This window comes from Oppia nitens, unplaced genomic scaffold (assembly GCF_028296485.1).
Source record: "Oppia nitens isolate AA-2021 unplaced genomic scaffold, nextdenovo-longstitch-racon4-pilon3 scaffold1_pilon_pilon_pilon, whole genome shotgun sequence".
Classification (NCBI taxonomy): Eukaryota; Metazoa; Arthropoda; class Arachnida; order Sarcoptiformes; family Oppiidae; genus Oppia; species Oppia nitens.
In genome coordinates, this window is record NW_026533199.1 from 5,249,897 (window position 1) to 5,264,246 (window position 14,350).

A 14,350-nucleotide genomic window follows, 5' to 3' on the forward strand; every position below is an offset into this window, starting at 1 on the left:
TATATTTATTTAGAATTTTATAATATTTTAATAAAAAACAAAGACATTTTATTTAATTTTATTATTTATATAATTAAGTTATTAAATAAAACTTAAAATATAGCAAATTATTTATTTAGTATATTTTGGCATTTGTTGAATTTGAATAGTTATTATAGATTTTAAGATTTTGTAAATTTATAGATTTATTTATCAATTTTGTCACCTATTTTATATAAAATTATTTATTTTTATTTTATTAATTTTCATTAATTTTGTGTATCGTATAACAAAAAAAAACATTGGATTTTCAAAATAACTTATATTATATTATTAGTGTGTTTTAAATATACTGTATATTAAAATATCAATATAATAGTAAATATTTTATATTACAAATACCTGGGTGGCTCGTACCCTTGTTACATTTTAAAAATTAAATTTCTCAAAAACTGTACATGGTAATTTATTTAAATATAGATTAAAATATTATCCCTTGTATAGGATTTAATTAATTTAATTAAAAAAAAATTTAACATTTTTTTCATTGATATTGTTTTAATTAAATTAACTTTTGTGGCGAGATTTTGGCCATTTTTATTATAAGCAGTCAATGGACACTCGCTTTACTAATGTTAATGTTTTATTTATTTATATCAATATTTTTTTTGGTTACAAAAATAAAAAATATAACATAAAAAATCCTATACTTTGATGAGTATTTTGGAGGTTTTTTGAATAAAATACCATGTACAGTTTTTTAGATATAAAATTATTAAAATGTAACAAACGAGAGAGCATTGTGTGAAAAGTTATTATTAAAAATTATTAAAAGTACACAATTTAATAAAATAATAAAACTGTTATAATTAAAGTAATTGATTTTATGTTAATTTTTATAAAGAATCTAAATTATGTTATTTTTATTATTTAAAATTAAACAAATATTATATCAACAGTTCATTTGTATAATTGTATTCTTACTGTATATTAAATTTTGCGATTATTTAAATTATTAATTATTTTTAACAATATGACAACAATTCATATTTTTACGTTTGTTTTGTTAACTTTTTAAAAAATATTTGGTATCAAAACCGCAGTGTATATGATTTACGTTAATACAGTATGTAAACGTATAAATTGGACAGTAATACCTTGGTGCAACAACTTTATCCAATAGATGTCTATCTAATGCAAGTCTATGCAAATACAATGATATCATAGTATTGTCTAAATGCATATGTAGTCTATGAATAGCATTTTTTATTTATATTTTATTTATTTATAGTAATAACACTTTTTAAATAAAAAATTTCAATTATAATATTAGATTTGATTAAAAAAATAATAGTTGAAAATATGTGTTTTTATGCTATTCATAGACTACATATGCATTTAGACAATACTATGATATCATTGTATTTGCATAGACTTGCATTAGATAGACATCTATTGGATAAAGTTGTTGCACCAAGGTATTACTGTCCAATTTATACGTTTACATACTGTATAATACTATACAATATGTATAATATTATAATAATTTTACAATAATTATAAATTATAATAAAGTAATGTATACACTAACTACTGTATAGAGTAGATATATTATAGAGTCTATAATATAGACCACTGGTTATCATTCAAGTGATTTCTGATTACTTTTGATTAAAATGCACTGTCGAAGCTTATGGTTTATTATAATATATTTCATCTAGCTCAAATACACTGTTACATATTAATTTTAATTAAGTGGTATATTTTATTTAATATTATATGAAAAAGGTTATTAAATTTGTGTATTAGAATTTTTTTGTTTTTTATCTTGGTCAGTAATTATGTTTTTAAGTAAGGGACCGTATAATAATCGTGATATCGCCTGATATAGACTATATTTAATATAGTATCTACACAGTCTATATTATAGACTKTATAGATATGATATCTATCTATTAGATACAGTAAAATTTATATTAATACTATTGATATTTTTAGTTTATTGTGATTACCAATAGATGACATACGTTGTTTAGCAAAGTTTATAATAAAAATTGACCATGCATATTTTTATACACTGTATTTATGTATTAATATAGTACTACTATATTATCAATTTCATTAATAACTTATAAAATATAGCAAAATAAATAAATATTTATTATATAATTATTTATAATTTTGAGAAACTGATCTAAACTTTTTCTAACTATGATTTAAGTATTATTTGATTATATGATATATTCTAAAATATTCATTTCATTTATTGTAATCTTTTAATTATTTGTTGGATATTGTAATATTAATTTTAATAAAGTTAAATTTATTTAATAATGCCAATAATAATATTAATATATAAATCTATAATTTAGGTATTGTACTTGTCATGAAAGATAAAAATAAATAAATTATGTAAAGATATATATTAAAATTTAACCTGGTGGAATTAAAAAAGTCATTAAAATAATTTTATTGTTGATGAAATTAATTAAATTGTTTTTTAATGTCTCTTGATAAATTAATAAATAATTCTGCATTAATATAGTAAAAAAAGTTATCAAATCTTTTAAAATAATTTATAATATTTACATTTTTTGATTATATTACATCAAAAAATGTAAATTCAAAAAATATCGAAAGAATTTATTTAATTTTTTAGTGTATCTTAATATTTATGGATAATATGAACTATATTTTGAATAATACTAGTATTGATTATCTTAATAATTCTAGCTCTAAATATTTTAGTAATAGATAATAGATTTATATTAGATTTTCTTTTATTAAAATACAAATATATTTTTAAAAAAATCATTTTATRAATTTTCACATTTTTATGATTTCTTTAATTTATTTTTATTGAAATGATTAGAGTTTTAACTGTCAAGTTGTATGAATTGAATACAAATAATTTGTATGAAATAAGTTTGGAAATTTAAAATACTTATTACTCCTTAAATTCTAAATGTTATATTAATTTTTACAAAAACAATTATTTTTAAAAACTTAATAATCAAATAGTTTGAAATATTTTTAACTATAATACAGTTAATTTACAATATTTTGCTGACTTTCTTAACTTCTAACAGTTTATAATAATGCAATAATTGTACTAAATTTATGTTAGCAACCAATTATTTAAGCAATTTATTTCATAGATTTTAAAAACAACAAATATTGTTGAATTACAAACTGTACTTTAAAATACAAATTAGAAACAGTGTTTTTATAAAAATTATATTAATAAAGATTAAATATAATTTTATTTATTATACAAATAATAAAATATTAAATACAGTATTATGGAAGTCTGAGTCTGTTTTAATATATTCATTACAATACAATCATTATTTATTAAGTGCTTACAATAGTCAACAATAATTATACTTTCAATAATTTTAAATAATTATTTTTTCATATAATTACTACTGAGCTTAAAAAGTTTAATCTAAATATAATWTAATTTCAATATATAATTTGCATTAATTTAATACTTTTCAACTTTAAACATAAAAGTTATCAAATAATAATTATATATCATATAAAAAAATTSAATATATACTATATATACCGTATATTTCATATATATATATATATATATATATATATATATATATATATAGTATGTGTGTGTTTTTGAAACAATTAAAATAAAAATAATTTTTATTTATTTATACATATATCTTTCAAATTAAATTATATGGCAATTGGTCTCACAAAGTCTTAAACTACAGTTTAATATAATCTAATATTTAGTAATAAAAAATTTAATATTGTAGTAATATTTGTTTGTATTTTTACTATATTTACAGAAAAATAAACTTATAATAATGCGTGAAATTATTGTAAAATATTATATATAAAAGACATTTTGAAGGTTAACACCAAATAAACTGAAAACTTAATTTATTTTTCTTTTAAAATATACTGTATATACAGTATATAAATTTATATTACAATTGAATTTGAAAGATTTCTATTTTTATATAAAAAAATATTACTTATATTTCATCACATGATAGGGCGTCTAAAATAATGAGTTATTATAGTGTTTAAGGAGTAAATTGATTTATTAATAAATATTTAAATTAAATAATTTTTTACAATGGTTTTGATGTAATCAAAAACAAGTTTATAGAAGCTTTTATCTAAATATAGAGAAAGTAAATAATTAATTATTTAAATGTAAATTTATTTATGTTTTTAAAAATATCGACTTATATAAAGTTTTAAAAAATTATTAATTTCTAATTTGTCTAACAATAATAAATGTCAAATAATAAAATGATTATTATGTTTATAATAATAAATGCTAATAGTAAGATGAAAAAATTATAAACAAAAATATATTGCATTTAGAAAGTTTTTAAAATTATTTTTTTATTATGTTTAAAATTATTTTTTATCAAAATTCAATTTTACGTATATCCAATTATTTTTTTTTGTAGTTTAAGTACATTAAATAGTTAAACATTATTTTACATTACAATGTTTTATTACTCGAAACTTTTGGTATTAATTGAAAATAGGTTTAGTGATTGTGATTTAATTGAGCCAAATTACAAACCAACCACCTGTCCATCTCGTTATTGCAATATCATGTCCTTCAATGACATTAAACATTATATCAAATAATTTTAAACACATTTTTACTCTATATTTTAAATATAATATATTAATAAAGCCTTTAATAAAATAACATACAGTATTATAGTTTAGTACTCAATAACAATGTTGTGWCTGTTTTTATAATTAACTTTAAACACATAAAAGCACATAACATGTATTATACCAAATCTAATTAAACAAATTTAATGCAATTTAAATGTTTACGGGTATAATTATCTAATATAAAAAACATTAAATTATTAACTGAGAAAAATGGGATTCCCTGACTGATCCATAAACATGTTTTGTTCATTTTTTATATTACAAAATAATAAGCACTTATATAAAATATATAACTATAGCACTTATACTGTATATAATATTTTTACTAATTTTCAATTTGTGTTACTAATAATATTATTATTTTACTGAAAATTTAATTAATCTTTATCAAATTTATGTTAATTTAGATAACAATTATATTTAATTGTATTTCCAAAATGCAAAATAAATATACAATTAATGTTATCACTTAAATAGTATAGAATTAGACCATAAACTGTGGATCCGTCTCACTATTGCATCCGCTATTAACCACAATATCACTGATCCGTATCGTTATATTTTGTTTGCTATGAGAGTGACAATCGATCAAATATGACTAAATAGTATTACAGTATATTATTTTATACATTTATATATCATATATACATATAATGTTTTAACAATATAAATAAATAAATGCATCACTTTTGAAAATAATATTGCTTTAGTTAACTTAATACAGTATTATTTTAAAATTTCACATTTGATTATATATAGTATATATTTAACATATTGTATTTATTTAGCATGCCTATCAATTTTAACATAAATATATAATTATAAAGTGTTATCATATAGTGTTAGTATGATATGACCATAAAATTACTTTCATTCATACATTTATTGCCCAAAGGATTGTAACTCTGATTTAATGTATAATACAAGACACGAACAAAAATAAAAAATGGACAAAAAATTTATGTTATGTCTGGCCATTCAATTTTTAAACAGTAGGTTATCCTTAAAAATACATGTATATAAATATTATAAAACTCAATGCATTATAAAGACTAATGTTTATACAGTATAATATATACAAAATTTATATTGAATTTTTGTGGTTTTTAAAAAGAGATTTATACGACTAGACAATTATCAGACATTTTTTTATAATCAAAAAATTTTTAAACACGTGAAAAGGTATGAGAGATCTGAAAACGATGAAAAAATATATTTATAGTTAACTTAAAATACTATTATTTTTTGGGTTAAATATAACAAAATATATTTTATATTAATTTTCAATGTTAACTAAAACATATGAATTAGCTATTAAAGAGTGCTTTGCTGTCCAAGTATTTATGTAATGTAATGTCAAAATCAATATATTATTAATTACTTTAAGATTCAAACCATATCCAAGGTCTTTGAATTTTTAGGTCAATAAACAGAAGGAAAAATTTAAGAAAAATAAAATTTCCAGGGGGTAAATGATGAGGGATATTCCCTATAAATTTTATGTAATAAATTTTATRCACAAATTATAATAAAAAATAGATTTAAATATTATCATTTTCATAAAGAATATTCTACATATATATATACCGGTATATATATATATATATATATATATATAATTTAAATTTGAAATATAGTTTATTTTAATCTGCTATCTAAATATAAGAAAAATAAAAACAACTATTTGAAAACAATTTAAAACTATCTGAGAATTATTTTTATATGACTTAATAAAGTATATAAAAGATTATAACTTTAATAACATTAAATTTTAATTATAACTATTTATTAATTAAGCAATTTATATAATAAAATATATATTAAATGAATATTAATTAACATTAAAATTAAAAATATCCACAACAAAAACTAATAAACATCAYATTGTATTTGTTTGACATTATTTTATTTTACATATTAATAAAACATATAAGTTATGTTAAATTTTCAAATATTTTGCAAAATCGTTAAACAGGATGTCATAAAATTAAATTTTTAAAAAAAGATGATGTTTTGAGAATGAGATAATATGTTAAAAATAAWWAAAAAAAACTAATGAAAATGAGAGTAAAAAATCTAAAAGTGGTTATTAAATATAAAATTTTTTTTTATTAAATTCAAATACAAGAAACCATTTAAAATATAATAGACACAAATATTTATAATGCAAGATCTATTTCAGAGTTAATTATTTTTATTTAAAGTACAGTATTATTATAAATAATTATATTTTAGATAATTTTTAACATTGCAGATATTTTTTTATTAATAATATACTATAAATAATAATATAAATTAAATTATAGTTTTGTATAATTATTAATAAATTTTAAGTTATTTAAGCAGTTATTTGTTGGTTAAACATAGTTAACGGTAATAACGAAATATTACTTTTTTCATCAGCACTTGCAGTCAAATTAGATATTTGTCAGAAAGAGAGACGAGCTTACCATTAGTGAGAATAGGATTAGAGGGTAAAAGATATTCAATTAATTTATATATTAAAAACAATTTTTGTGAATTTTTTTGCACTCAAACCTCAATAATGGTTAACACTGTTATCACAGATATCTAAACTGACCGCCAGTTAGAGATGAGCAAATAGAAAGTTTCTAATAAATTTCCGTGASAAAGTTTTTAGAAAATTTCTAAGGAGTAAGTTTATTGTTATACTATGGGATCCCCATATCTATAGCTATTTTAATACTATATATTAATATACAATACAATATAATATACAATAATACAATATATTAATAATTATAAACTTTACATAATATATTAATATATATATAACTTATAAATTTTACATAATACTATTCATATAACATTATAGTATATAATGTAATGCACTACTATACAAAATGGGATACCTATATATAAAATAATTATAATTATTTAATAATAATTAGTTTTTTAATATTTTAATAATTAGTTTTTTAATATTTTAATAATCATTTTATTCTATATATAAGAATTTAATGTAATTAAATACATTAATTTTTACTTTAATTAATAATTAAAATACTAAAATTTAATTATTATTTGTAAAGACAATTTATTGTTAAAAGATTACAAATATCGAGAAAAACATGGGGATCCCATGGATAGAAATTTCTTTTAGAAATTTTCTAGAAATTTCTTTATTATTTTAAAAATTTCTCTTTTTTGCCAACACTACTGCCAGTGCTAATGAAAAATAAATAAATATTAGTTTATTATTAGAATTAAATAAATTTGAAAACAACTAAATGATTAAATTACATAACATTTATTAATTTAAAACAATTTTTAAAATCTATTTAATATAATAAATTAGTGAGTGAGGAAAATAAAAGATAGAAAGATATATATATATAWATTATATATATATATATATATATATATAGAGAGAGAGAGAGGGTTTCAATATAATATTATTGTAGTAATTATCGATTGCGTGACTTTCTTATAATGAAATATTCATTTTTAAAAATTTTCGAACTTTTTAAATAAGAAAAATATATTGCATTAAAACTTTTTATATAAGTATATATTATATAAGTATAATAATAGTTTAATATTGATATACAGTATGTGTTATTTATAATATAAAAATTTTATGAATTTATATTCAATAGATTGATAACAATATCTTGAATATTATCAACACGTTTGTTAAGATACTAATAAAMATTTTTTTTTAAGATTCAAGAGAAAGCAATGATAACATAGTAATCACATATTAATAAATTTAAAGTTAATAAGTATTTATGAAAGTCACTGAAAACAATTGACTTTAAATACTTTTGAAGCAAACAAATCAACTAAACTCGTCATATGTTGAGCGCCGGGATGTGAGGGCCAACACATTATTTATTAGCGATATTTCTCGAGAATCTAATCGTTAACAACAAGTGATAGTCTACTCCTAGAATCGTTGGGATCGATGCACTCATATATGAGGCTCGGGTTCAGAACTGTTACCACCCATTAAGCATTGAATGAGAAGCCCATCCAATATAGTTTGTCCTCAAATTGAAATATAAAATGTCATAATATCTTAAAAATCAAGTGTTTGGTCAAAACTGCTTCGCATACAAACACATAAAACTAAATGACTTATTAAGATAGAGAAAACCTATTATGTTATCAGTAAAGCTAGCATTTATAAGACCAGATCAAGTAGTTGTGCCAAAAGGGATGATAAAGAGTCGGCAGACCATAAGGTAGTAGTGATGCTGATGTGGTGGTGTTGGTGGTGGTGGTGGCTATTTAAGTGCCACTAAATTAGTCTATAAATAGAGGAAAGTCAGATCTTGTGCCCAGTTTTCTATAATTTTAATGCATTATAATTTTTTCAATATAATTATACTCAGTATATATAAGTTAGTAATTTAGTTATTTTGATACAAAACAAACTCGTTTCACATCACAGAACACAGCAGACAAACATGTCATGACATCAGTAGGTACTGTATATACTACTCATTCTGGGCTTAATTCTCACTATATATGTATGTATGTATGTATGTATGTATGTATGTATGTATGTATGTATGTATGTATGTATGTATGTATGTATGTATGTATGTATGTATGTATGTATGTATGTATGTATGTATGTATGTATGTATGTATGTGTGTGTGTGTGTGTGTGTATGTATGTATGTGTGTGTGTGTATGTATATGTGTGTGTGTGTGTGTGTGTGTGTGTGTGTGTGTGTGTGTGTGTGTGTATGTGTGTGTGTGTGTGTGTGTGTGTTTATGTGTGTGTGTGTGTGTGTGTGAGTGAGTGAGTGAGTGAGTGAGTGAGTGAGTGAGTGAGTGAGTGAGTGAGTGAATGAGTGTGTGTGTGATTTTGTTGTATAAGAATTAGTGAAGTAATCAATTGTATGTTCGGTGAGAGAGAATATTCATCCGATTGCAGGAAGTCTGACATCCGGTCGTATTAACGATAGATTTAAAGTTAGTGTTTAGTTATAAATAAGATATGTTTAGTAGAAAATAGTTTTATAATATATTTCGTATCACAACCACAACGACCAGATTGACTACATATAAAGTATATATCCATAGCTTAAAGATATTTCTCAAATAATTTTTGTGTAACAGATTTGTTGTCAAATTATTTTATACCATACATGCAATACATGTCATCATTGCATTTCCCTTTGCCTTTCGGGGCCAACCATTCAGTTGAGACCATCTCTCTCTTATCAGAGACTCATCACAAAAAAATATGATGTGAAATGAGATGAAAATTATATGATATTTTAAGGCATAACAACTATGTGAATGGCATTAATGCCGGATTCAAAAAATAATAAATAATTAAATTCATTAATTTAATCTTTATATATAATCCATTAATTTTTAAAACATTAATTATCAACCAAAAAGATATGTTTAAAGCAATACTTGATAAATATATTCTATAATATCTGTGCAAAAATGTCTATTCCTGTAATCTTAGTAAATATTATGCTATAATATTCTATGTTTACAACACCTCAAACAATATTTAGTCTACTGAAGGCTGAATATAATTATAAACTTATATATAATAAAAAAGTTAATAACACGACATAAATCTATGTCGACAACAGTCAACATTTTTTATAGGATTGGCTCTAATTTTATTTTTTTAATAACAATTTTCTCAATTGTGATGCTTCAAGTAGAGTGGCCATAATGTCCAGACTGTCTCTAAATTAATTGAGTAAATTATGTAAAATTTTATGTCAGATTAATGATCAGAAAAAATTATTTCAATGTTACGTAAATGAATTATATCAATATTATTCAAAATTATTGCATTTTTATATGAAAAACTAATTAAAAACAATAATTTTACACTTTATGGTGATAAGTAAAAATATTACCAAATAAGTGAAGTTTATAAATTTATATTTCTTTATTTTTATAGTCACATCTTATGATGTAAAGTGTTTGATAAATTTTATATAAATATAAAAGCTATACTATGTTTCTTTAAAAGCTTTATTTTTTATTTTAATTATTGATAATAATAATAAAAAACTAATTTAAAATAAAAATCTTTTTTCTTTATCTCTCTCTCTCTCTCTCTCTCTCTCTCTCTCTTTCTTTCTTTCTTTCTTTCTCTCTGTTAGTGTTTATAATTGTAAAATAAATAAAAGAAGAATTTCTCAAAAACTATAAAACTAGTGTCGACTTTCTCTAAGAAAACATTTAGTTCAATACTTTTAACGATTTTCAGGCAAAAAAATAGAGACCAATTGTTGAGACATTGAGGGATCGTATAGATAACATAAAAGCACATCACTTTTAAATAGTTAAAAAGTGAAAGTAAATAATGCTTTAAAATAATGTTAAAATAGTTAAAACTATTAAAAAGTTTTGATGACCACTAAAGCGAATCAAAATAATAGATAATAAAAAACTTATATAAAAAAATAAATAGTAGCAAATCTTATGACAACTAAATATTAGCATCCGGACACCAATAGCACCGGGAGGAACATTATCATAAAAAATAGTCAAACAATTAGTGAATAACTAATATTTCTATACTGTATAATATAATACAGTGTATATACGCTATATGAATGTCAAAATGTGTGCAAATCCCTTAACCCCCGATATTTTAATAATTACTAAATATAAAAACATAGCATATTTTGGCATATCTTTGAACAATATAATGAATATAATTTTTTTTTGTTTATACGATACGCTTGTTTTATAACATCTCCTCCATGCCCTACCATCCATGTCTACAAAGTATATGTGTTTTGTGTGCTATAAGCAAAATATTTAGTTGAATGCAGTGTTATTTGACAGCCCAGGTATCCTTGGATCCGAGTTTTTACCTTTAATAATAATAATAATAATAATAATAATAGCATTGCATATGCCTCATGATTGACCTTCGCAAATGTGAGGGAATGGCATACTATGGCCACACGTTTGCTACTAAAAAAGATTCACTATATTTTTTATATCAATATAATATATTTGTTATAACATATTATGTATTATATGTTAAAAATTAAATATATTGACATTCAATAGAAATTTTTGAAACTAATTTATATATTCAGTATATATATATATATATATTCAGTATATATATATATATATATATATATATATATATATATATATATATATATATATATATATATATATATATATATAGACTGTATATACAGTAGAAATGCAAAAATATCACATTTAGCAGACCATAGTTATACATAGTTTATGATGAAATATATAAACGGTATGTAATAGTATGTATGTGTGTATAAAAACAGATGGTCTCACTGACTGTCAATTCCTTCATTTCGGCGCTAATATCCAAACACCTGCCCCTCAAATACTCAATGTTATGTAAATGCAACCAATTTTTGCTTCTAAATCCAGTTCCAGTGGTTGATAGCAAACTGTGCTATAAATTATATATTACAATATATTTTTAATGTGTGTACATATTTWAAAAAAAACTCAAAGCAAAATAGATAAAAACAATAATAAAAAACATAATTATATATTTTTTTGAAATGTCGATGCATTTAATTAATATATGAAAGAGTTGTAAATAAAATGTTTTTACCTTAACTAAAGTCTTTATTTAATTTTATTAAATAATTACATTTGTTATGCCATTTGAATTGAATAAATATCTGCTTTAACTAAATTAAGTATAATTATAAAAACTGAATGAATTTTTATTGTTTAAGAAGCATTTAATAGTATTATAAATAACATATCTTTAAAAAAAATATATTGTATTTTACGATATTTTTACATTAAATATTAGTAAATTGTGATAAAAGTATAGAGTATTATAGTATTGTACTTAATTTTTGATTATAATATGAGTCAGACAAGTAAATTACAAAATGATTTAGTATAATAATCAGTACAAAAATGTATACAGACTATGACATTGAAATAAAGGCTAGATTTTGAAGCTTTATATATAAATATATAACTTAAAAAATAATATTGTAGTTTTTTTGASTGATATTGAAAAATAGTGTTGTAATTTTAAACAATTGCATTAAATTTGTTTGTAGTGACTAAAATAATAATTAACATATCACTCATGTGAGTCAGTAATATAAAAACTTTTACAATGTATTTGATATTTTATTTGTAAGCCTAAGACAATGAGATGTTATTGTTATTTAGGTAATCAAACTTATGTTATAAAATTTATATACAGTAGTTTAGGATTTTGAAATATTTTTTATTTTTTCAAAACTAGGTAGCATAATATGAAAATTAATTAATATATAAAAAGTTGAAATATTTTTTTTGTTAGAATTTCGAAAATCATTATCTAATAAATAATTTGTTAAAATCCTTGTAAACTTTTAGATAACAAAATAATTAAGAAAACTTAATACAAGTATTTGTTTAAACATATGCCCACTTTAAGAGTTTACTTTAGTGTATTTTTTTGCAATTATAATAAAAATTATGAATTATATGGTATATAAGATATTTGTATGAACTATAACTTATAGTCTAKAAGTGCAATCAGTACTGTCTGTCCACCCCATGATATGTCGACATTAACGAGTTTGCAGCTGTTTTTTGGTCCTCCAGTGGTGTTAATGTAAGGCATACTGTGTATAGAGTGTCGGGTAATAGCAAATACTATACAAACCTTTATTTATAATTTACTGCAAAACCTTTTTTCAATACAAGTCAGACACCGTATATATACATTCATGACATTTGCACAACAACTTTGTGTATACATTACATTACAGTATATTTTGTTGAAATATAAGAAATATTTCTCTAATTCTGTCCCTAAATATTTTTTCTTCACTTTTAAGTCATACTTTAGTGACAGTCTATCTAAAAACAACTCTCTCTCTCTCTCTCTCTCTCTCTCTCTCTCTCTCTCTCTCTCTCTCTCTCTCTCTCTCTCCTATTCCCACAACATATTTTAGTTTGTGTTTTCTCACTGCATTAAATTCAATGCTAAACAATATGACTGTTGTTGACCAACATTGAAATCTTGATCCCATATCCAAACCAATTCATCAACTTATTTAAACAAATATAATAATAATAATAAAGCTTTCACACTATTTAAGATAACATAAAATATAAACATTTTTAAAACCAATTATTTTTACCAAAATTTCAGTATTAACAATATAGTAATATATATATACAGTATAATATAATGTGATATTGTTTATAATAAATTGCTTGCAACAACTCTAACATAACATTATTATTGCTAACAATTAGTATCTGATTATTTTATGTATGCATTTCATGTATAATCTAAATTCTAAATTATTATAAATATAAGCTAAATAAGACAATAGATTTTTTTGTTAATAATTATATAAAAACAAAAATATCAATATTTATTTTTAAAAAATAAAAATAGTCATATGTTTAGTATGCAAGTGACTCATTTTTGACGATGATTTGGTGGATATGTTTTAGTGTAAATCATTGCAATGGCTGCTAAATTATCAAATAAATTAAGCGATTACTGTCTCAAACTAATCGTTAATAACTGGTTGAGTGAGAGCTGATTCACACAACTTGTTATTTAAATCTATTTTCATGTAAAAAATATGTCGTTTTGTAAATGAAATGCATTTATATTATAGCTTTCACATGATTTTTTATTTTTAACTGAATAAAAACAACATAAAATATACTTTTATTTTTAATATAATTCATKTATATATCAAAATTG